Source organism: Corvus cornix, chromosome 2 (assembly GCF_000738735.6).
Source record: "Corvus cornix cornix isolate S_Up_H32 chromosome 2, ASM73873v5, whole genome shotgun sequence".
Taxonomy (NCBI): Eukaryota; Metazoa; Chordata; class Aves; order Passeriformes; family Corvidae; genus Corvus; species Corvus cornix.
Window position 1 is genome coordinate 76,676,622 of NC_046333.1, and position 26,791 is coordinate 76,703,412.

Here is a 26,791-nt window from a genome sequence, read left to right on the forward strand (position 1 = left end):
CCTTTTCCACTGAGATCCGCAGAAACCTTTGCACTGCCCTACACCTCCCTGCTCCCATCCTCCCCTCAAGGGCAGAACACTCTAATTACCCTTTTCCCATCATACAGGCCTCTAGAGACTTTCACGCTTTCACCACCAAATCTGCATTCATACAATTGTGTGACCATAATTCTACTGATCTTCACTTCTATTTTCTCATCTTAATCTTTTTCTCTATCCATGAAAATCACTTAGCTGATCCAGAGCACTCAAAACACTTGAGACATCTGTTAAATGTGTTTTGTAGGCTGCAATTAATGAGGTATTCCATACACATCTGGGAAATCAGAGATTGTTAGTTTATACTGTGATATTTCACATGAAGAATGGATGAGTTGAACTTGCTGTGAATACTGTGACTTCATTGTTTTTTTCTCCTAATTTTTTTTGTACGTGCATTGAAAGAGAATGAAGTGCATAAATCTGTTGTTATTTTCTGCCATCACATGACCTTACACATACTCTTGTGTAAACACTCAAAGTAAACAGAATTTTTTCCTGATAGCTCTGTTTCTCTGAATAGACTTAGAGGTACCTCTTATTGTTTATGAACGCCATATATTTCCTTCTTGTATTGCAAACTCCCGTTTAATAGCTGGTCTCTTTCTTCTTGCTGTCTTTTTCCTTCAGTCTTTGACTAGAATTTCCAGGATAGCAATTCAAGACACTTACACAAAATTGATGACTTAGTAGCACTAGCTTGTGTTTATCCAATAAGTCTGTATTGTTAGGTAGGCTGTATAAGGCAGAAACCATCTGACATGAGTCTGTAAATGTGTTTAGTGGGAGATTTTTTAGTGGCAGATAAAGGGATTGGAAAGGAGCACCCTTTTTGATCACTCTTAAGAGATTATACAAGAAATCATGAGTCAAGTAGAAATCCCTGTCAACCAGGTTGTCACAAAAAAATTTATTTAATTATCAGTATATTTACTTGCTTATGCTTATGCCAGACTCTGATGCTCATGAGACTACAGTGCTCATACTTCAGTAAAAGGTTTGACCTATGCTAGCTCTCTAAGGAGGCAATTTCAGCCACGGAATAAACAGCCGGACTGCAAGTTTCAGTTCTCAGGACAGGATCTCAGTCACAAGGTCTTAATAAATAAAATTGAGAGACCCTTAGACCGATGGATAGTCCAAACATTGAAGAGGTAGAAAATCAAAGCCCTCATTTTGTTTCTGGATTCAGATGAATTTCTGCAAGAATCATATATAAGGGAACCAGCAAGAATGGGACATTATGTTCTCAAGAAAACCATCAAATGCATTGCACTCATGAAGTTTTTTAGTTACAGTTGCTGTTTTGAATCAAGAACAGAAATACAAGAGTGTCAATATCCTGCCATGTAGAAACACCTGTGATTGATGCAACCTATCTTCTGGACTTTAGGAGGAGGCTAGGTACTTTCCCCAGTTTGCGTGAGTATGAGATTTGGTTCATAATTTTCACTTATAACCAGAATGAACAGGTCTCAAATCAATGTCCTTATGATTTAGTGTCCCTAAATTATAAAATAAAATTCTATTTTAAACGATGGAAAAAGAATGCCAGTCTGTTGCAGTAAAAATACTTACTTTGCACTATATCCTTCCTGAAATTTTTGTTTCTGTCTAGTAAAGGATAATCTATTTCTTGCATATGTGGGGAGCGCAGTGCAGGGTAAGATAAGGTGTGCTTGTAGCATACTGCCGATATTTGTTGCTATCAGTTAATTCTGGCCACTATTCTAGCTGTCCCATGTGAATCTGCTGAACAGACATTGTATCTTCACCTCCTGTATCTGAATCTATGATGTTTCGATACAAATTCTTAAAAAAAACCCAAACAACAAAAAATCCCCCAAGCAAACACAGAAATAAACAAAAGCCCCAACAAATAAAGAAACAAAACCCACATAACCTCCCACGAGACACACAAGGTGAAACACAGACAGTGTAGGAAAGAAGTAAGTTCAAGCTGACAGGGGTTAGGAGCACAGCCTGTGAAGCACAATTCTCCTGATTCTTGGTTTATGCTTAATTTCCACAATTGCCATAAACAATTCCAAAACACACTACTGGATTTTTCAGAACACGAACCTGAGGCTTGGCATGAAGGTTCATTTCGAGACTGGGATGTGGGGGGAGTGTGTGTGTGTGTTTATTTTATTTTCTCTCTTTTTTAATATGCATTCTAAAACATGTAGAATTTAAAGTGTTCAGAATGTTACTGCAGTGCAATGTGCGTGTTTATATAACTATCATGAAAAACACAGGGAAATATCACTTTGAACCTGGGCTCTCTTAAACAATTTTTCTTCAACAGAGATAAAATAATGAAAAATACTTAGTTAAACTGCTAGCCAAACTCTTATTGTTTGTACCACTCCTGGAAAAGACCCTGGGGAGCAGCAGCGGAATCTGTGCTATTGATTGGCTGGTTAAAGAGAGGCCTATTAGACTGAGACAGGCTAGATTGATTATACAGCAGCAGAAGGAGCTCAGATTCAGAGCTGAGTGAACGTCAGGGTGAGAGAGAGGGAGAGCAAGTGAGAGAAAGCGCGCAATAGAGGGAGACTGTACCCACTATAGCATCAGTATGTGACAGCTGGTGCCTGATAACACTGATATTGAGCTCCTTCACTGGAGAACTTGCTGAGCTACCCTTTTTTCATTTGCAAGACGATTCCAGCTCTAAACCAGTGCAACTGACGGCAGACTGAATCTTGGAATAGTTCATTTTACTTACAATTATATCTCTCATGTTCTACATCTCTGAAAAAAGGCTTATTACAGAAGACAAAAATTCGTCCTCTCCCCTTGCCTCACATAATATTGATGATATACAGAGTTTGATCTTCCAGGTAAGGAAATTATTATTTGCTTTTCTGAGCAGCTAAAAAAGGAATTATTCTTTTTGTATCTTTCATGTTAAATACAACCTTTGGCATTTGTTCTCAGAATGTGTTTTTTGCACTTGTATTTCTTTCACCCACAGATTATATGCATCAATTATTATGTACACCTGAAGGAAATTAACAGGACATGGTTTGTGCATTGCATTTATCATGCTTAACCCTTTAGATGAATGGAATGAAAAAACCAGAAAAGATTATTTCTAACTACTTGGATGATGTTTTAATGTGACTTGTCCCACACATGCTAAACAGTCTGAAGTAATAATGGCACACAAGCTCTCCCATATTATTAATTTATTAGTGTACCTATTGTGAAGCCAGGTAGAGAGAATGTTTACCTGAAGGATTTCTCAGTGCTTGTCAGTAGTTTGAAATAGTATCAGTCTTTTGACTGCAAGCTTACCACTGCTGAGCAAATATGGTCAGCTGTAAATAATATATCATTAGACTGCCATTTTTTATAGATACAGTAGTAATTGCTAGCATTCTGCCTGCAAAGTGAAGATCAAGACTTATGACCTGAAATGTGAAACCTAGGATGTTCTGTTACACTGTGCTGCATGTTTGAAGCAGCCACCCCATGGACCGACTGCCTGTTTTGGTATGACATTGACACTACTGTCTCCTAACTGCAGAGCTTTACATAAAGTTTCTACATATTTCCTTCAGCTGTGTTGTAAGTGGTTTTGCTGTGATAGGTGATAGGTTGTGATAGATTGCTGTGGTCCTGAAGGAGATAAACTATATCTGAAATAACCTAGCTTTTGGATTTGAACTAAGGAATCAGGAAGTTGATTGACTGGGGGTTTACAGGCCATGGGAGCATAGTGCTAAGACAGCTCCTTCATTAGCAGCACATTCCTTCCAGCTGTGACAACATTCACCAACTTCCTCATCAGTTTGTGCACTCTGCTCCTTGCTCCAAACTGCAGAGTTTTTCCTATGCCAGCTACTGTGATTATTCCCTCTGGATGAAGTAGAGGCATCAATCTATTAATGCTAGCATTTAAGTAGATTTTGACCCAGCCAAGTACAGTGTTCCAATATTTTGGCCAGTTAAGAAACTGCCTATAGCAAGGTCTTGCTGCTAGAATGTGCACCTACATGTAATCCAATTTATCCAATGACAAAAGAATCACAACTGCAGAAAAGCACATTCTTCTCTTCCTTTACCAAGAAATTTTTAATAAATTTCCATAAAACACCATACTTAAATACTTAATGACTTCTCAGAAACCCAAATGAGAAGTGGAGTTGTCAAAACGATTATTTATAATTTGTAAAAGACATAAAAATTGAGGAGTTTAGGTATATATACAGATTTTTTTAAAAACTAACAATAATTTTAAGGGGGTATTTAAGTGACCCCATGAATAAAATATGAAATCCTTAAGAGAAAGCTTCATCTTCTATAAAGTATCATATGAATAAGCACTGGCAAAACAGGAACTACACTAATGAGCCTAAGGCTCATTAAGGCTTACTTAAACTATAGCATCTGTGCTGTTTTAATACCTTATCTCTTCTCTATGAATAGTGCTTATGTTGTTTCTTATATACACAAATGTCAGCAATTTCAATGTTCCCTTCTGAAACTCTTTCCAGGTAGCCAGAAATTCTCTTGGGGGCACATTTTGCCACCATTGCTTTATTGAGTGGTATTTTACTACCTAAAATGGTGCCAAAGGTGAGCACTCCATACATTGACTATGGAGTTAGAGCGCAGAATCGGACCATAAATAATGGAAAGAAACCCTTTACATTTTAATTACCTGACTGAAAATTTTAACAGTAAGACAAAGACATGGGTTTTGAGGGCTAGATCTACCAAGCATAGACTGTATTTTATAAGGAGCTAAGATAATTGAATGTCTAATTCACTTTGTATTCTTACAAAGCTTAAGGCCTGCCTCAGCATATCTCATGTTCAGTTTGACTAGCAAAAAATATTCCTTTATGCATGCTCAAAAGATTTCCTACAGCTCTTATTAATATCTCTCTTTTCTCTCTGAAATTCTTGTTCACTATACCCATGCTCTTTAAATATACCTTATAATTTTCTGATTAGGAAAAAAATCATGGTAGTTCTATGATTTCAAAGACAGCAGTATTGTTTCCTCCAATTAGTGTCTGTTACTAGTCAGGTTACATCCAAGCCATGAAACTCCAAATAACACTAAAAAGTGTTTATTTTTGCAATGGGAATATTTCATTTGAACCTTAATTTTATTTAAGTGCAAAAGAGAATCAGAAACCCAAACAATTAGTTAAGCTTACATTCATAAGATGTTTTTCTACTCATATATTATTAATTTCCACATTAAATATTGTAAGCATTTTCTTTTGTAAGATTCAGAAAAAAAAATAGATGAAAAAAACTCAAATCAGAAAGTGTTAAGAGTTTACACAGCACAAACTGTGCATTTTCTTTCAAGTCTTTGATTTTGTTTATGTTAATCTGGACTTTTTGCAACACTTTAAACTGATTCAGTTATGTCACCTTTTTCTCAAAAGATTAATTTGACCTTTTTGAAATTAATGTTGCATTTCTTTCCAGCTTGAACTTACAGAATGTGAAATTTATTTTTATTTTCCTAGCTAACTTAAAGCCATTAGGGGGCTCTTTACTCCTATGATATCACACAGCAAGCTGCAATAAAAAGATATAGCTAGTTACTAGACTTGTTACCAAAAAAAATTCTACTTGAATAATTTATTTTGGGTGTAGACCATTTTAATAATACAGAACAACTAAAAATCTCTCTATTTTTTGTTTGTTTGCTGAAGACGGTCCTGTTTATTTTGGGTTTTGGTTTTTTTTTATTGCACATAATTAAAAACTTTTACTGTGAATTAATGGTTATGTCTAGAAGTTACTTTATGTGCCATAAAGGAGAAACAGGGAACACGTTCAGCAAAAACTTTGAAGTAATCCCTGGAATTACTAAATCTAATTAAGAGCCTGATTATGAAGCACCACTTCTGTCCAAGAAGCTAGAGCTTATTTATTCCAGTAACTATGAACAATGGTGCAACTACCACTAAAAAAAAAAATTCTGTTGAGTACTATTACACTGTACTGAAAATAACTTAGAGTATCTAGAGGTGACATACTCTTCCCTTACACAGCTTGCTTTCAGAAGGGCTAAGTATGTGACCAGGATTTTTCAATCACTCCTTATTTCATGAAACAAGAAAGTTTCAATTCTGAAAACATTTACTCATATGAGCAGCTACACCGTAGTTACTCTGGAGCAAATTCCAACACCTTTTTTCTGCCTTTTACCCTTTAGTTTTTGTAAACTCATTGCAACACTGTATCTGAAAGCAGTTGTGAAGTTTGTACTATTTCTTGTGGGGTTGTGAACTTTGTGTGGTTACTTATGGGATTCCTTGGAAAGAACTATAGAATAGTCTAATGCAGGCTAAGGAAAGGAATTTAATTTGTTTTAAAGCAAAGCAAGGAAGTTGTAAACACTGCAGTATCATGCTGAGGTGATGCCAGGAGAAACATGAGTATCAAAAGACAAGCAAAATAATTGTCCACCTGTTCCAGTTTTGAAGAATTTTTTTTATTCCTGCCATACATGAAAGAAAAAAATCCCAAGTTGGTAAATTATTTTACCCACCCTGAACCAACTTGCTACTTTATATTGTTTAGCTTGGAGAGATTCCAATAGTACCCACTCCATTCAAGAAAAAAAAGAAAATAAAAAGGACTGACACACTTTGTGATACTTGACATTCACAACAAAGGAGTATAATCTAACCAAGTTGGAATAAAAAAAAAAAATCATCAAGATAAAAAATTATTTTATTTCCTGGTTTACTACACATTTGAATAATCTCTCTATTTTTGCATCCTATTATATTATTGTATGACATATCAATGAAGAACTTTGTTCTGCTAAACAGCATCTATAAATTCCAAACAGGATCTCAAGACACTTTGTTTACTGCTCTGCACAGACAGGGGTCATGCAATATAATGAAATTGTCAAAAATATGGAATAAATCAAGTATTATTTCTGAGACAGATAATTGATGCTTCAAACTCAGAGAAGATGATCTTCATTAGCTATATTATTAGCACATTGCAAATTCAGCATCATACAAATTATCTTCCTGTTAGTAGAAGAGGGCTTTTTCTTTGCTAAAAGGTGGCTAAAGTTAACTATGGCTTGCTTGCATTTCAAGTAATTAATTATGTACATGAACAGTCACCAAAGCTGAGATGGCATTAGTATTAGTAATTTATCAGGCACAGCACCACCCACCAGTCAAAGAAGGGGATTTTCCTGCTCTGCTCTGCACTGGGGTGGTCTTACCTGGAGTCTTGTGTGCAGTTTTGGGTGCCACAATGTAAGAAAGGTATAAAGCCATTAGGGAGCATCCAAAGGAGGGTCACAAAGATGATGAAAGGTGGAAGGGAGGGCAGGGCATACGAGGAACGGCTGAGGTCACCTGGTCTTGTTTAGCCTGGAAAAGAGGAGACTGAGGGGAAAGCTCATTGCAGTTACAACTTCCTTATGAAGGGAAGAGGAGGGGCAGGCACTGATCTCTTCTCTGTGGTGACCAGTGACAGACCCTGAGGGAATGACATGAAGTTGTGTCAGGGGAGGTTTAGGTTGGATATTAGGAAAATATTCTTCATCCAGAGGATGGTCAGGCACTGGAACACATTCCCCATGAGAAGTGGTCACAGCACCAAGCCGGACAGAGTTCAAGACTTTGGACAATGTTCTCAGGCACATGGTGTGATTCTTAGGCTGTCCTGTGCAGGGCCAGGAGTTGGAATTTGATGATCCTTTTGGTTTCCTTCCAACTCAGGATATTCTATGATACTATGACTTTATTTAAGGCCCAAGCAAATTGCAGGAAGAATGACAGGAAGTGTGTAGCAGAAGCAAAGAACAGAGACCACTTCTTGGTTGGAGTCAAGCGCCCTAGCAATAAGACTCTTTTCTTCTCTATAAAACAGTTTAATTCAATTGTATGCTCTGCTTCCTTGAAATCAATGAAATTTTATGTAAAAGATAAAAATTAAACCCATATAAGATTCTGGCACAAAGTTTCTGCAGAGCGTCACTCCAGAGGTAACTATAATTTACTGGCTGGTTAATTTATCCCTTATATAAACACACTATGCAAAGCACTTTGAAATACTTTTGAATAAAAACTGTTGTGTAAATGTAAAGTATTATTATGGCAAACAGAAGTCACTCAAAGTTGACAGAAGTCACTTCAGCTAATGAAAACTGCAACAGTCTGGGGTGCTTTATTAAGCATGAATAAATAATTCATCTCTGATGAATGTTTAAAGGCTGAAAAAGCAGTTCTTCAGACATGTACTCAAATAAGAAATACTTAATTTCTTTTTCCTATTTCATGTTTTCTATAATATATGAGGGGAATAATTCAAATGACTAGATATTAGAAGCAGAGAGGTTTGCAAAAGCAATTAATATATGTACTGTTGAAATATTTTAAAGAGAAGTAATAACAATGTAATCTAAAATACACATCATAATATAATGAAAAGCAAAATCTGCTGGTTTTAAAATATTTTTTTTTTATTTTTACTGGAAAAAAATTACATAGCAAATGAAATTGCACTAAAACAGCAGCCCGCAGCTTCCTCAAATTTGCATAAAAACCTAAAAAAAAAAAAAAATATATATATATATATATACACACACACACACATATGGTGTCATCCCTGCCGATGGCAGGAGTGTTGGAACTAGATGATCTTTAGGGTCACTTCCAACCCAAGCCATTCTATGATTTGACGCTATTATATATGTGCATATATGTGTGCATATACCTATATTTGAGCTTATATTTTACTGTTTGTAAAGAAAAGAATATTTTACTGTCTGTAAAGAAGTATATACCCCTGTTCTGGAAAATTTGCAATTTTTAGCAACACAGCCATGTAGAACCCAAACATGTTCCCTGAGTTCCATAAAAAGAAAGGGTTTTTTGGTTGTGAAGCCACTTGAGGGTCCAAGTTAAAAGACAGGTGTCACCAAGAAATGCAGATCAGCAGAGCATTACATGCCACGATTCTAACAAAATACTATTTTCCCTGATATTGAAAACAGTTTGTTCACATAATCTGCTTTAATGCTGTGATGTGGTAGCAGCATGCAACTAGCTACCATTAAAACACACAGTACAGTTTTGAGAAAAGCTCTTTAAATTTTTAGCTTTGCTTGAATTTCAAAACTTAGAAGTGAGTCAAAAGTGTCGTTGCTTTGCAAAACACTGATTATGTTTGGCTCTGGAACAAGACATGGATAAATCCAGCTCTGATCAGTGACTATTAACACTGGTCTGTGGAGTATAAAGTGAGTGAACAAAGTTCTGCAGAGCAGTTGATAGTGAGAAGTAATTCATTGTCCTCTGGCAGATATGTAACACTGAGAATTAATGTGCTTTCAGCAGAGACAAAGCTATGGTAACACCTTGACTATTTATACACCTTCTTTTTTTCCTCAGAACTTTTTGTGACTGATTTGGGATATATGACTGAAATATTTTTTTCTTCCCTCCAGTTATCAGATATTGAACAGAAAAACAATACAAACCAACCAACCAATGAACTAAACAAACAAACAAACAAAAAAAACCCACCAAAAAATATCCCACACCAAACCCCTGTCAAATTCACTTTTGGGCAAGTTGTTAAAGGTGAACAAAATTAAATGTCAAAAATTAGTAAATGATGATAAAATTTTTCCTTGAATATAGTGAAACATTGGTTTTGTTTCTAATACTATGTAATAATCAGAAGGTAGAAGCTCTTTGTGGCCCAGAATACTTATCAATGACAGTAGGAATGTTTTGCAGCATATGGAAATTATGAATACCAGAAAGGAAAAATACATGATATTCCTTTAAATACTATAAAGTTTAGTTCTAGTAGTCTGTTTTTCTTAGGGGTACATAGAATTCATCAACTTCTAAACACTACTGAATATAAATTATAGTGTTTTGCTCTTCCTGGCTTCTTACGACTCATTAATAGTTCTTAATTCTATGCAACACAGCTGTACTGATATGTGTAAGGACAGTTCTGAGATTAATGTTGCAACTTTCAAGTGTAAATAAGAACAAAATCATCTGACAATTCCTGCTACTGGTGCATTTTATTGAATTGGATTAAATAATATAAACATATCCTTCATATTTATTTTTAGTTTAACTTATAACAGACTATATCTTCTTAATACTGTGGGTGGAACCAGAATTTGAACCTATCTTCTTAAATGAAATCATAATTAACTTCTGATGGGGAAATGTAGTTTCAAGTTTCCTGCCTTATTTTAAGACAGGAAATTCGAAGCACCTTCAGGTAAGCTTGGTTAATATTCAAGGGACTCATTCTTGGATGTTTGTCCATTAATTCTAGGCACTGTCATACACCAGTATATATGTATAGAATCTAACTAGCAAAATTATGGCAATGTCATCAGTACGTGCTATTTATTAATTTATGCCAATAAAACAAATGTCAGTGCCTAGGATTACAGCTGTTATGAGGTAGTTTATCACCAGCAAAGTTGGAGCAAAGTGTGAAAGTGTCTATCAAAAATGGAAAATCATCCCTGAATTGCATGACCAGGACCATGATCAAGCAGATGTGTCATGCAGACATTATTCTGACGATCAGAGAGAACACTGGGAAAAGATGTTTCTTTTGCAGTCTGTATCCATATATCATTTGATGCCACAACATCTCTAGGACCTTGGAGAAAGGCTTACAGCTCTTTTACCTGACTAACTCTCAGATACATGGGATCAGGAAGACAACATGAGTGAAATGATGCAGATATACAATTAGTAGTTCTTGTCACAATTTTTGTACCGTTTAAGAAAATCGTTCAAACTGGAGTTGTACCTTACTCTAAAGTGACACAGTTTAGTGACTTTGCTTTCAAGGGGAACAACTAAATAATTATACATGCCTGCTTCCAATGTGAGGTACCATCTCCTCCCCGCTCTAGGTCATATTTTCAATGTCTTGCCCTAGTGCAGCAAATGCAACATGGCCGGGACATATAAAACTTCTTAATAACTTTAAAGAATTAAATGAAATTATGTTACACAGAGAGAAAAAGATGCATAAAATCTGTCCAACTATGATTACATATCAATCTAAATGAAAATTCTTTGTCTGATGATTCTATAATTCTCTTAGGCATCTAGATTTCTACCAATTATTTTTTGTTCATACATATATACAAGTATCTGAAACTCATTAACTTCTTCACCTGTTTTTATAACTAAGTGTTCCTGCCTAAAAATTTTGGAGAAGCCCTACTGCAAGAACTGTTGTCACTTTGTGTGGTTGATACACACTAGTGTGTTGGAGGAGTAAATGTCAAGATTTACAGGATGTCACAATTAACTCAACCACAAGGTTTTGTCATGCAAAACAGTTCAAACTACTTTCCTCGAGGAGAGGTATCTTTCTTTACTTTGTATAAACATTGGCATAAGAGTACACATACAGACATTTACCAAGAAATAAATTATATACTGTGAATCTCCATTCTGGTATACCATCATGTATTTTCTTTGACTGTCATAGGTAACCATTCTTAAGAGGAATCAAAGAATACTTTAGCCATGAACATTTTCCAGACAGTGATTTGTAGACCAATCTTTCTATCTATGCATATCTGAGGAATATCATTACAGTCTTTCCTACTTCTATAACTATTCATCATCTTCACTTCCATAAGTTACCTGCAGATGTTTTAGATTTGTGCTAAAATCCAGAGAGAGATGCTGTACAGTATGTGAAAATATTGCATGTAGCAAATGTGCATGTATGTGAAAGTAAAAAAAAAAAACCTACGTGACACTGACGGCATCAACTATTTCAGCCTGCATGGTATTTGGAGAGGTTATTGGTCCCTGATAATTTTGCCATTGATTTTACACAATTTTGCAAGTCTAGAACTTGTGCTGAAAAGTATTGTCATTTTCTTAGATGGCACAGTTTCATGTGTTTTGTGCTGAAGATACCTATTTCAAAACTAAAACTTCTTTGCAAGTCTCCTGTGTCCAGGACCAGATATAATCTTTATTACTTCCTTTTCCTTTTCCTTTTCCTCTTCCTCTTCCTTTTCCTTTTTCTCTTCCTTTTCCTTTTCTTTTTCCTTTTCTTTTTCCTTTTCCCTTTCCTTTTCCCTTTCCTTTCCTTTCCTTTCCTTTCCTTTCCTTTCCTTTCCTTTCCTTTCCTTTCCTTTCCTTTCCTTTCCTTTCCTTTCCTTTCCTTTCCTTTCCTTTCCTTTCCTTTCCTTTCCTTTCCTTTCCTTTCCTTTCCTTTCCTTTCCTTTCCTTTCCTTTCCTTTCCTTTCCTTTCCTTTCCTTTCCTTTCCTTTCCTTTCCTTTCCTTTCCTTTCCTTTCCTTTCCTTTCCTTTCCTTTTTAAATTTTATTTATCAAAGTCTGCATCAAAGTCTGTACCACTTTTCTTGGGTTTTTCCTCCTTTTCAATGGCATTTTTTTTCTTTTTTTCTTTCTTGTTTTGGGAGAAGGTGGCGGGATAGAGTGGGCAGAGCAGGTAACAGGTAGTATCTTTTATTAAGAAAAGAACATAAGGTCAGCCATTGAAGTCTGTAGTAATTTGGAATTTCATCTTTTTGGGCGATAAGAATGTTGAAGAATTTGAGGGGTCTGGTTTTACTTGTTTGTGGAGTTTTTTTGGTTGGTGTTTTAGCTGTTGAATCTCTAGTCACTAAAGTTTTAAGTGTCTACACTTTAATTAGATAAATATCTCATGTGGACAGAATATACTGTTCTGCCTTTTGAAAGACCTTTACTTTATTAATGAATTTGTTTAATTTCCACACCCTTCAATAAATCATCTACTTGGATATGAAATTAAATATAATTAGGTCATCCTGTATGCATGCTTTCATTGTAGATGATGTGTGAACCACTCTGGATTTAGCTGCACTTTTGCACTTTCTCAATATGTGTCAACTAGGAAAATTCAACATAATATCAGGTGCCCTACTCTCAGAAATGATAATATGTATCTGGAAATACAGTATGTGAAGTCTTATGGACATTAAAGTATAATCTTTCAGGAATAAAAAAAACCCAACTAAATTCAAACTATAGCTAGCGATTGAACTGGGAGATTATGACAGTCTACTTACAAAATTTAAACTACCTTTTTAAAAAAACAGCAGTAAGCAAAACTATGACATATTTAACAAATAACGTTGTCTTGGTAGTATTATCTTGAACCTAAATAAGATATATGGCTGTTGTTTTACATGACACTTTCTAAAATCTCTCTTTCGTTATAGATACATATGTATGCACAACTCAGTCACTACATAATTTTCTTTTGAGATCTCAAACAATTGTTAGATCCACCACTCTTAGTTTGATTTCAGATAAAATGCAGAGTATGCTGGAAATTTCATCCCTATCTGACACTGTTGGGGCTGCCCGAGGCAGCACAGCGTCCAGCTGCAGACGTCCTTGCTGTCAGATGCAGCGTGCAGGGAAAGCTGGCTCCTTCGCAAGGAGCGAGCCCCAAACAAAGATGATGTAAAAGCATCAGCGGAGGCAAAGGACGAGAGAGAGGTCTTTGTATAGGTTCCAGCTGGTTTACTGCAGGTGGAGAGTCCAGGGACAAAGACCAGGGATAAAGGAGAACGCAGTATTTTATACGGGGGTGGAACAAAGGGAAACAACCAATGGGGATCGACTGAGGAGGAGGAGATAAGAGAGGAATATCCAATAGGGATAACTTAAGGGAGGGAATTACATGAGTAGATCAATGGGGGCATCAAAGAAGGAAGAACTTTCCAGAACTAATACATAAGCAACTAGGAAAAATAAATAAACATGAACTTATACATAAAACTGGGTGGAGAGCTCCTAAACCCATAAACTTAAAATATGTAAACTAAGAACCATTAGGAACATGGGAACTCGCTGTAACCAAGGGATAAGGATTAGACCTTGGTGTTCTGGAGGCTTGTCCACCAGTCCTCTGAATGTTCTGCGGCTGTGGCCACCACCACATGCACCACAACACCTATCCTCCAAAAAATAGCATGGATAATCAAAGTCATTGATTAAATAACTTAAGTATAAGTCATTAATTCTCACAGGCAGTCTACTCTTGAAATCAGATCCTGAACATCATTTGCCTCCAATGTTCCAAGAATCAGGATGGTTATTTCCTCTGAGCTAGAAAACTCTTCTGGCATAAAGAAGCATATAAATTTTGGCTAATGTACCATATGTCAGATGATAAGTTGTCATAGTAATTTCCACAACTTTTAATTATTCTTATTTCATTATATTTTAAAGTATTGAAGCCAGCTGTAATTTAATTTTGTGATTTTGTACCACACTGTGGTGTTTGCAGAGACTTTTTATCCTCGTGAACACAAGTGCTGTTCCTTGTACCTAACACTGAGCAGTATTCACAATATTAGATGCAAAAAAATATATATTCTTAACAACGTTGAACAAGTTTTTAATAAATAATGAAAAAAATTCTCTCTATAAAGTTCCTTGTCTAGGGAAATGAAAAGCAAGATGTAAAGAAGGCCCTGATTTTTATTGTTGTTTGATCTTACAATTCTTTCTCAAACAATAAATCAATTCTTTAACACAAACTGTACACATAGGATTGTTAATCTTGACAAGGACCAAAGAAATATGCCACTTTTCAATCCGTGTTATATTTTCTGACAAATCTACATGTTATTCTTTTGCCTTAATGGACATTTCTGCCATCTTTCTCCCATTCTCTTCTCTGGAACAAAATAGTCCTAGAGGTGTTATGCTTTTAGAGAAAAGGAGTAAATATAATTCTTCTAGATATAATTCATAAAACTCAGGAAGACCCAAAATACTGTTGAAAGTGTTCTACATAGCATAAAACTTTCAGGATGTGAAATAATCTTTAATGTATCTATATCATCAGAGATTAATGATTTATGTCATACTACCAAGTATGGATTAAATCATACTTTAAAAGTATGATTTAATTAATTTAATTAAATGTGATTTAATTAAATATTATTAAAACCAACAAAACATTCAAGGTCTAAGTTTGAACTTTGGAATAATGTAGGGATAACTATGCTCGTCTTTTATCATGCAGCATTGGTTTCTCAATGTAGTCTTACATTAAAAATTACTAAAACTCGAAGACTCGTTTTAAATTTCCTTTGAATATTGGTGATTTTGCCAATTACAGAATGAATGATTCAAGGGTAGTTTTAGAATTACCTAGATAATAGTCCCCTTAATGTATTGTGAGAATAAAAATATTAATCAAATTCAAATAAGTTTTCTAGGTGCCTTAATTTGAAATTTGCCTATTTTCCTATGCATTATCTAGCCTGAGAATTGCATTTGACATGCAAAGATGTAACCTCCATGGGAATTACAGCTACAATTGGTTTACAAGTAATCACACACAAACAAGTGCATATAGATATCTACAGTTATAGATATCAGCATATATAACTATATAACCACAAGTCAGAAGCTTCTGTTTGGAAATTGAAAAGTCCCAATGCTCCACGATTCTAAAAATTAAAATTTATCCACCAAGAAAACTGAAATGGAAGCAAACTGGGCATCGGGATAAAACAGTTTTCTTGTCCAGCAGCAATATTTTGCTGTGAATGACCCCCTTACCTGCGTTTAGCATGTTGATTACTCAGTCCACTGAAGCTCAGGGTGCGGAGCAGAACCATCAGTCAATAAAGTAATTTATAATGATCACCCTTCTGGGCAAACTAGAGGATGAACTAGTCATTAATGTTTTCTTCTAGCTGAGGAAATCTGTTCCCCTGTTGATAAATATTCACCAAACAAACAAAATCCACCAGCCTCTCTAACATTTTCTTCTTACAGAGATGTGAGAGGCTGTAGTTGAAACTGATTGTGCTTGAATACAACTTAATAAGAAGAAGTATCCCTTTTTAACCTATGAGACTCTGATAGATGTGTTCATCAATAACATAATTGGTTTAATGATACAAGAAGCTGATGTTAGGGTGGCTTCAAGTTAGAGAAAATGACTTCCCTTAAATGTGTTGGATGCAATGCCACCATTCCACTGAAGCAGAGAGCAAAATATGGACATGTCTCACATTTCTACTGACTGTAGCTGAATGTCCCTTGCAGGAGTGCAAAGGAAAGGTTGCTTTGTTTCAGCCCCCAGCCAAGGCTCCTTCTGTTGGGTGAGTAACACTCTGACACGGCTGAGGGCCAGGGCCAGGTCTGGGACTGGAGGCTGCGGCTGGAGGTCGAGGTGTTGCCTATAGAACCTTCTGGAAAATTGCTGCTAGTGTGGGAAGGAGCTACCTGTGCCACCCACAGGACAGCTGGGGGCCCAGGGAGTAGATCTGGGCAGAAGCCAGGGTGATGGAGGGCAGTCTTGTGCCCTCCTTGTGGTGTGGCTGTGGGAGCCATCTCCTGGCCCGTGGGGGAAGGGAGTGGCAAGGAGTGGGCTGTGGGGAGGCGGGGCGAGCCCTTCGAGTCACCTGTTTTGCTTTCTACTCTTTTGTGGGGCCCTCCCTTTAGCGGCCTGTGCTGTGGCCATGTACCTTCTTGTTTGTATATCACCTGCCTGGGTGCCGGAGTGGGGGGTTTGGTTTGCTGCTGGATTTGCTGTAGGGGGAGTATTTTGGTGGTCCTGGCTGCATTTGCTGAGGAGGCAGCCAGGCTTGGAGGGGCCAAGAGTGAGGTTTTTGCAGAATCAGGGAGTTAAACCTCAGGGAAACTCGCCTGAGAAACTGCAGCCAAGGCCTGCTTGTGGTGGATGAGGTGCTAATAACTAAGGCTAAATTCTTTTAGACAAGAAGCAGTTTAGGAGAAAAGAGGAAGGGGTAGGGGCAGACCCTGGAGGTGGTGAATACAGGAGTGCTAGAGGACCAGACTTGTAGTATAAGAGTTGTAGATGGCAGTACTATTTGCAAAATAGGGCCATGTTGTGGATCCTTGGCTTGAGGGCTGTATTATATCTTGGACACTTCTAGACGATGGTAAGATAAGGAAGTAAGAAGTATTCAGCTCTGAAGACTGGGGTTGTGTGGGTTGTGTTTAGTTTCACTTTCCTCTTTTTACCAAAATACCAAATCATGTTGAATGACACTCTCCTATGTTGCCGGTAAAGCAGTCTAATCTGAGTGTTTCAGACTTGGAGTGCTATTTGTTCAGTGCGCAAATCCAAATGAAACAACATCAAGAGAGCCTCAGAGAGATGTGCAGCTGACGCGTGTTTCATGGGCTCGTGTGCTGAGTTAATTCAGCCAGGCTGCTGGCAGATGGAGAGAGTCTCTGGCCTTTGCCTTACTTCATCTTGCCATCCCATTGACAGTGGCCAGAGTAGCCCTTGAACAAGCTGTCATTCCTCATTGCTGCCAGACCTGTTACTGGCAAGTCCCATAGCACTTCAGTAACTATCCATGACCTTCTTATTTCAGAAGTCTTTGGTTTTCCAAAATTGTTTTTTTATTCAAGCTGTCAGTCTCTTACAAATATGTAGAAAAATCATGGGCAGTTCATGAAATGACAATGACTTTGTAGCATAGGCTCACATTCAGAGATTAATTTTTCCCCATCTCTCAAGTATAATATGTCATACTGATCACAAAAAATGTTATACTGTACCGGAGAAAGAGCTTTCCTGCAATTCCCAGGTTCAGGGGGAAGGATCCAGGAAGGTGGCTAATGAATTAATGAATTAATGAATTAAGTGGTGCCATTTGAACTATTGTGAAAATACTGTCTACTAAATTGTATGATGGGAATGAAAACAACATTCTTTATATTCTCACTCCCTAAGTCTAGTGCCTATGACTCACATTTAAGTGATTAGTTAACTTCTGTATTTTATTCAAATGATTGCTTAATAATACCAAGTGACGTCAGCTAAACTGTGAAAACTGGAAAAACAAAGAAACCTATACTAGACATAAGCTTTCACTCATGGTACAAATTCTGCCCTTTTCTTTATCAAATGTTAAACTGAAAAAAAAATAGCTAGGGCTGGTTTTCAGTAGAATTTAAGATTATTTCAGTGGGAAAATACAGTTTTGTCATGTTTCCTTCTGACTGGAGGTTTATGGACTAGTGATGAAACCACTTAAAACATACACAATATGTATTCCAGTTCTTGCTCTCTGTCTTTATTGAGTCATAAATATATGTAAGATTTAAAATCTCTACATTTTTTTCTGGCTCACTGAAGTTCTCCATCTTTTTTTCACAAAGGCCTCATAAAGCAATCTGTTAAAAAAAAAAAGAATGTATCTGGCTTTTTGCGATGGGAGTGTGAAAGAAGATGTAGGTGGTTTCTAGAAAAAGTGCAATCTCTTTGCTCTGCTGCCTTTGAGATGTATGTTTTGCAGATTTCTACAAGTATACAAGCAAATCGATAGCTTTCTATTATTGTTTTATTTTAGATTAGTAGAAAGCAGCATGATTTAGGTAAATCAAAGAAGATAAATTCCTTGCTTTGTTCTAAAGACAAAAAATCCAAACCTAATCAAATAATACCCAAAACCAACAACCAGCTGAAATTTAAGAACTTGTGTCATCTCTTACCTTGGACCAAATGAAAAGTCCACTATCTGAAGATACTTCTTCACTTCAACTTCTCATATCAAAGGGTCCATAACTTAAATATAAATTGTGACTCTCAGGTTTTTATTTCACAAGCAAGAGCAGAGCTTTTACTGCATTGTGGTGTTTACAGGCTGTCAAAATATTTGCATGGGTTTGGTATTTTTTCACTAACAAGTGCTATTATATACAGCCATTCACTGAATTAAAAAATCAAATCCTCTAGGTGGTTTCTGTGAGCCAAATGATAAAGAAATTTATTCTTAAGAGCATTTAATTTTCCTACTGGATTTTAATATAATAACCAAGCCCTCAAATGATGATTTTTAAAATTACCTTCTGAATTATTTCTAAATGGTGGGGAAATACGTAGAGCTCTGCCATCAAAATTGCAAGTGGGGCATGGTCAGCGTTGGAGCTGTTACTTATGCATATTATGTCTTATTTTATACAACTGTCTGTTGTTATAATTTTCTTCTGGCCTGAACTCTTGTCCATACATTTGGGTTGTCGTAGAATACTTTCTTTTTTTTTTCAGCTAAATTGCAGCATATTTTGGTAAGACTACACCCCAGGTCTTGTTTTCCTTTCTTGGATACATGTGGCAGTCAACAAGAGAGAATTCTGAATTGCATGCCTAGAAATCTTTGTGGAAGATGAACAAAGGATTTCTTTGCAAATTTGTAGGAAATATGAACATGTAGGAACAATAAGGAAGAGCAGTTGTTATATAGAAGAATTCCCTCTGTGAATCTGATTCTTTTATTTTTTTTTTTAAATGCTCTTAAAACGTTCTGTCTGTGCTTGTGGAATAGTCTATTGTACATCCATCAGATAATAGCCTACAATTTCCTACAACTAATGGAGTTATTCTGATATAATCCAAACTACAAGATGGTGCAGACCTAGTATTTAAATTCTAATCTATATTGGAGTATAATATAATTAATGAGTTATGCTACGTGAATTAGGGGATCCTGAGTAGATGCTGTCTTTTGAATTAGTATTTATATGGTAAGGTTTTAACATTTGCCATTTTGCATTGCAAAATTTCCCTTTATCAGAAAGGATTGAAAATTTGACAAATTAACATTGATTCTGAGGCAAAACTGCACTACCGTATCACTGGTATCAGCATTAGTGACATGTACAGTCACATTACTCCTTAGGCACAAACCTTGTCTGAATTGTAGGCAGAATACAAATATGGAAACATGTATTGATACTGAAACTATAACACTTATTACTATTAATTAAAATTAAGCCGCTTTTCTAAGGTGAAGGATTATTCATCACATGACTATTTTATGTAAAGACTGAGTACCTTTCAAGTTTAATATTACAGTTTAAGTAAATATTGGGTGATGTGTACAGAAAGAATAGATGAAGTCCTCTGTTCGTTTGTTTGTTTGTTTGGGGTTTTTGTTTCTTTGCTATGCAAGAGGATCAGTAAAGTTAATCATGATGATCTCCTCTTTCCTGCTCTTGACTCACTAATTTTTCTGAGGAAATAATACTTACTCTCATGTCTCTATAGATCAGATCCTGTGATGGTTTTTAAATCAATTTTTTATGCTATTTCTCAGCCCCGTGTCAGTCAGGATTTTTCTTAAAGCAACATTGGATCAGATAAAATTTTCAAAGATATTTTAACACTGTTTAGCTGCTTGTATCAGTGCTTTATTGCCTGAAGAAAGGAACAAGATATATTATCAAGAAATGAAGTACACCTTTCAAAATCAGGAAGCTTGAGTGGGGATTCCAAATTGATAGGTAGCTTAGAGTATTTGTCAAATGTTGATTTCTTTTTTTTATCATGTCTGTTTTTCTGGGTAAGGAAAATAAACATAAGTGTCTACCCTGTGCATTTAACACCCCAAAATCTTGGGGTATAAGGTGTGAAGATAAATGTTCTAGCTTAGTAAAGCCTTAAAACACTTTTCTAGAATGTACAAGCGTTTGAATATTGCTGTAGGCAGCAAAAACACAACTGTTGCTCCTCAGCTCCCCTTGAGTTCTGTTTTCATAGAAGGTAGGTAATGCAATGTACTTGCAATATTATTATGTCATACCATTATCTTGAAGGTGGAGAGCAACTGAAGACATGTGCAAAGCTACCTTCACAGAATTACAGAATATTCTGAGTTGGAAGGATCTCACAAGGATCACTGAGTCCTTTCTGAAAGTAGACTTGTACTTGTTTGTGCTTTAAAGGAATTATTGGATGTAATGTGCAAAATTTTTATTCAGATTTTCTTCTAAATAATGAGAATATTTGAGAAATACTGTCTCTTTGTGTTTGAAGGGCTTCTTTTGGAAACTGTAATTTAAAAAGATACTTCTGTTCAGTTTAACATTAGCAGACATCAAGTATTTGACAGGAAAAAATATTTTTTTTTGCCATGGGAAAAAAGTATTTTGCCCAGAAAAAATATATTGAGCTGATTAGTCTTTCAGGAGTGTTTCAAATCTAGACAACTTCTGAGGATGGACCATAAAATAATTATCTCTGTCTTTGTACAACATGTATCATTGAAGTAGCTGGTTTAGATAGGATTTCAATAAGAAAAGTAGGGATTTCTGCTATTAAGCTAGACATTAATTTTGCCTGAATGTAGTGGTAAATTTAAGGTGATCATTAAGGGGCAGGCAGAAAAGTATATTTATAATTATGTAGAAGGAACACAGGAGCATGCCCTGTATTAATCTTTAGGGTGAAGAACATCAGTTGTGCCAGATGCCCTCGGTAGGCTCAGTAGGCTTTCTTTGAAGCACTTCTCCCTCTCAGGTGTGTTTATGCCACCGGAAATGACAACACATGGAGGAAAACTTGCAAGATGCATTTGAGTGCAGCAGCCGATTCATAAGTGTGATGCTGTGTGTTTCATGCCTGATATTTTTTATGGTTGTGGACACTTGCACCATCAGAAGTAATTAAGAGCAAACAAAAGAGCTGTGCACAAAAAAAAAAGCTTTAAATTATCTGTACAGCTTTGTGCTGTAACTACTGTAAGTATATTTTAGGAATGTAACAGGTATGCTACAGCAACTGTTGCAAGGGAAAAGGTTTCTTTTCAGGCTATGTTGTCAGCTCTCAACAAAATGAATCACACACGGTGGGTGAGTAAAGCCATCCTGTGTTTATGATCCCTGACTCATTCCACAGGTTTTATTTGCTTCCATTTCAAAGACATTTTACTACTTTTGTACAGCAAATTGTATCTATACCATAAAGTAACAGTTGCAGCTTTTACAAGTCTGGGATTACATATTCCCTGGACAGTTTTCTTTTCATAGGGACAAGCCTTGAGATATCAAAATTCTGGAAAAGCAGAAAATTGTTAGAGGAAAGTTGGCCCCAGGTGACAAAAGGAAATTGGAAGAAAAAAGAAGACATGAAAAATAAATAGAGTCCTATTACTGCAGAGGACCAGCTGCAATACTCCCATGTGTTTGTGAATCTTGACCTCCCTTGTTAAAGGTGGAATTTTTTCTAGGAAGAGCTTGATAAATGCTTCATGCACATGTACATGTGTGGAAAGGTGACTTGTGGTGTCAGGGCAATAATGTGGAAAGGAACTAGCATGGCTAGGAGATGAGAATAAAAGGAAGGAGGTATGAAAAGTGCTGTAGACTTGTATCTTATAACCTACTTCTTCAGCTTTCACTTGCAGACCCTGTGCAGTTACTTCCTCTCATTCTGCATATTAAGAAAGCAGAAGATAGACACTAATAAGAAATGTAACTCCCTGAAACCAAATAAAATTTCTTATTTGTGCTTAATTAACAAATTTGCTGAAACTAATTTCTTTGTTGCAAAATCAGTATTGTGGTGCTGGGGGTTCATTTTTCAGAGCAAGTCACTGTGAACACTGTGGTGCCTGGATGGTTAAAAGTGGCTAATGTGAGTATCAATTAATAGTGTTCTAGTGGCAAGGAGTTAAAAAAAAAATTATTTTTTACACTTCTGCCTTAATTAGCATATAAACATGAAAAAATACAAGATACTGTTTCAGTTTCTCTCAAAAATGTATCACTTAGAGCTTGACTTAGAGATAGATCTGATACAGGAGGATATGAAGAACAGAAAACTGGGAAATCCTCAGATGGCTTGTTTCCTTTGTTATGAGCTAGTCCTCCGGAGTTTCTGATCACATCTTAGCTGTCATATGGGCCTTGCTATCTCACCCTGTCCTGTGGTACCACAAGCAAGAATGCAAGAGATGCTCAGTCTAACAGAGTTAATGAACCATCACCGAATATTTTGGAATGCTCTGTAGCAAAGTAGAAGTCAAAAGAAAGATGCTGTAAAGGGCAGCTCTAGTAGCATGTAGCAGAGCTCAAACACAGCACGTCCCTGTCTTGGATAAAAATCTTAGATAATTGCAGCAAATTTGTGGTACAAATGAAAATTAAAAATGCTTAAAACAAGCTGTTAGATTTTGGGAGAGTATTTCTTCCTAATGATAAATCTGATGACAAGTCTAATCATAAACATTTGTGAGATTATTTAAAGTATACATATAAACAGGCAACAGTTTAATATTTCTTTTGCGATAGCATGCTCTTACATTGTCCTCATCTGGTCTCTAGCTAATGTAATCTAGAAAATGTTGGGAAAATGGTTTGGAAAAGCATTTAGAGCTCAACTTATTGATGTATTCTGTGTTGGAAAACCCACATCCCTGCCCTACCTTTGCAAATTTCCAATGGTACCATGTATGTTTAAGATCATTTCAAAGAAACAGTAAGCCTATTAAATTTTGAATCCTTTGAGAAAGAACATCCTTAATAATCAAAATATTTTGATACCTGTCACTTGAGCCTTGTCATGCAAACCTAAACCTTTGTTTTCTGGAATGTGTTTTGTGACACATGCAGTTACTGGAAAGTCTTTAGAAACCCACTGCAGAATTCTTTTTTTTGCAGGTTATATGATGTTTTGATGTCAGAGATGTCACTTCTAAATTTGAAATAAAGTGCAAAACAATTCCTTTAAGCTCATATTCACCTGTTGCTCAATAGACTGTTCAACTGACATAAACATTTCCATGTGGAAAATTTAAATGTACATTCTTAAATAATATCAAATTTCCTCTTTCTGTGAAAGTCCTTCAGAATTGGAAACAGACATCATTGGCATCTGAAACGGCCTGCATTTAATCTGCCTTGAATTATATAGGTCCTTTCTTACCCTCTGTGTATCCTTTGCATATTAATTAGACTAAGATTTCAGGGATGTAGCAGAAATTCTGAATTTTTTGTTTGTTTATCTTTACCCCATGCAGCTTCCCTTCCCCACTCCCCAGCTGAGATTGAAACAATATCAAAATGGATCAGTGTAACTCAGTGTTGAGGAAAAGATGATAAATCTTTTTTTTAAAGTTTAGAAAGAAAAAATTAATTATGGGAATTGAAATAACAATTAAGGAACTTGAAACAGCTAGAAATCTTCTCCTTTTAATTCTAAGTATTTAGTGACAAATTACCCATGGATGTAATGTGTTTGCACAATTGTAATCTCTCTTTGGACCTCATATAAACATTGCAAAAAGCTAATTATATTGAAGATGTCATAATTAATGCATGACTTTTGATACTAAGTGGTGTAAATCTTTATTGATTTATATGATAGCTTGAACTCCATAGAAACTATAGATCCAAGAAGTGTTTTGTCCTTTCTCTGTTTATAGTTGACCTTTTAGAAAGATCTAACAAAGAGGGCTGCAGTCATCTTAGTCTCACAGTGCCTTGAGCCAATTCAGGAACAGCCTCCAAGTACTGGGAGAAAAAAGTGCTGTCCAGTGCTAAAAGGCTGCTAAACCATATTAAAGAAGTAGTGATGAGTGTCTGCTGCCATAATTCACTGTAGTTTACTTTCATAAAAGGCAAAAATTTTGGTCCTTTTTTTAACATCTAAACGCTGGAGTTTTTACTTCATAGCTAGTTGTCAACAGAAGCACTAGTGCTAAAATTCACTTTGGAAAACTATTTTGAATCCTTCTTCAGCTACTTTCTTAAGGATGCTAAGTAAGAAAACAATAGTCAGACCAAGTTCATCTGCTAAGAAAGTATGCTGTAACTTAAGGAACATAAAGACAGACGGCTCTATCAAGATAAGTGGAATTTGGGAGTGAAATATTTGTGACATTTTGAGAAGAAGAAAATTGTTCTAACTGGTATTGCAGTATCTCATTCTTCACTTAAAAACAGCAGTGCTGCTGATTCGTAGGCCTGACCTGAAATTCATTTGTTTATCTGAAACACAGGCACAATAGTGGACTGAGGACATGCTTCTAGGCAATGCCATTATCCAAACATATTTTCCTAGCTTATAAAATATATCTAGATTGTTATTTGGTTATTTAGCTCTGTACACTGGCTGGAAAAAAAAACAAACCAGAAACTAAACAATAAACACACCCCATAATTCCTGTACACACCCCCCCACACCCCTTTTCTGAAGGTGTTCACAGTACCATTCATGGAATGCAATTAACAATCATCTTTATGCGTAAAAGAAAATAAATCTCCCTTTCTCCTGTTTTGTAAGTTCCACTCCATGCTGCATAAACTTTTAAAGTTGAAATTAGAAGGGAACATATTTTTAAAACTGCATGATAATTAAATATTACATTATCTCTTTTTAAAATTATTTATACAAAGACCTTCTTACTACTTAGAATTATGCATATTTTTTTTTTTTTAAATAAATTTTGTTTCTAGGAGATGATTGGCAGAGATGAGGAATTGTAAATTTGGCGTGGTTTGGTTTTTTTTGCCATGCAAAGATAGCATGCATTTTATTCTTATTGTTATTCAGAAAACAGGATAGCAAGAGTAATGACAATTTAGTGTCTCTGTACAGTCAGTTCACCCCTGTCAAGGAGAATGTTGAGACTTCCATTTTTATTCTTCCTTGTCCTCTGCTGTTGATTGTAAGAATACTAAGGAAGTTAAAGAATGTGTTTGTCAACTAGAACATCTTTCTGTTATGACCTGGATATTCATCAGCAGTCTTACTTTAGAAGTATGGTATAATGATAAATTTGGGTGCTAGCTGGTCTAATCTGGCTGTCAACCAGCAACCTTGAGTTGAGATGCTCTTTTTTCTTGTGAAACACACAGATTCATGAGACATTCACTCTTTAAATAAAATCATCTATTTAGCTTTTCTTCCCCCATCACCAACAAGGTGTGATGGTGTTTTGAATTTAATTTATGCAGTAAACAAACAATGAAATTTGTTTCTGTCAGCACTTCCATCTTGGAAATAACAAAGCAAAAAAAAAGAATGCGGTGCAGTGATTAATGATTGCGATTAACTCTCTACAGGTTATGACTTCATGCCCCAATGATTCTTCTGTCATTACTCTGGATAAGATGCTACATTAAACACATATGCCCTCATCCATATGGCTTGCTAAAAACCTAGAGGTTGACCTTTGTCTTTGTATTTTTTACAAATGCACTTTCAATGCTGAATGTGTAACTTGTGCATCCTAGGCTGCAGTAAGAGGGGTGTTGTCCCTGGGTTAAAGGGGGTGGTCTTTCCCCTCCCAGTCAGCACTGGTGAGGCTGCACCTGGAGTTCTTTGTTCACTTCAGTGCTCCTGAGAATAGCAAGGACATGAACAAATTGGGAAGAGTTGTGGGGAAGGGTCACAAGGTTGAGAAAAGGACTGGAGCATCTTGCCTACAAAGAAAGGTTGAGAGAGCAAGGACTGTTGAGGCTGAAGAAGAGAAGACTCCATGAGATCTCATCAATGTGCATAAAATACCTGAAGTGAGGCTACAAAGGCAGCAGAGATTGGTTCTCTCTTTAGTGGTGACTAGAGGCAATGTGCACAATATACAACACATAAGGTTTTTTCTGAACATCAGGAAACACTTTTTACTGTGAGGATGACTGAGCACAGGTTTCCCACAGAGGTTGTGTAGAGTCAATCACTGGACATATTCAAAGCTGCCTAGACATGATCCTGTGCAACCAGCTATTGGTGTCCCTGTCTGAGCAGAGTAGGGCTGTACCGGATGATCTCAGGAGGTCCCTTCAGACCTCAATCATCCAGAGGTTTCCCCATCCCCTTGTGCTACTTGGTGGGAGGGAAGGAGAGAAGTGGGAGAAAATGTGGTTTTGTTTTTCTTTTGTTTATCAGCATCCTACTTTATTTTTAGTTGCCAGTAAATTAAATTATTTTGCCTCAAGTTGCTTTGGTTTTGG

The 26,791-nt window shown here is 36.2% G+C and overlaps 1 protein-coding gene across 3 annotated transcripts in view; it reads left to right on the forward strand.

Moving 5' to 3' along the window:
- The first annotated feature begins 2,527 nt into the window (after positions 1-2,527).
- Positions 2,528-26,791, forward strand: part of CDH18 (cadherin 18) — a 522,337-nt gene continuing 498,073 nt past the window's right edge. For all 3 annotated transcript variants that reach the window (XM_039548866.1, XM_039548869.1, XM_039548870.1), the window contains exon 1: positions 2,528-2,885. The gene's annotated coding sequence lies outside the window, so the exon portion shown is untranslated. The remainder of the gene's footprint in view (positions 2,886-26,791) is intronic.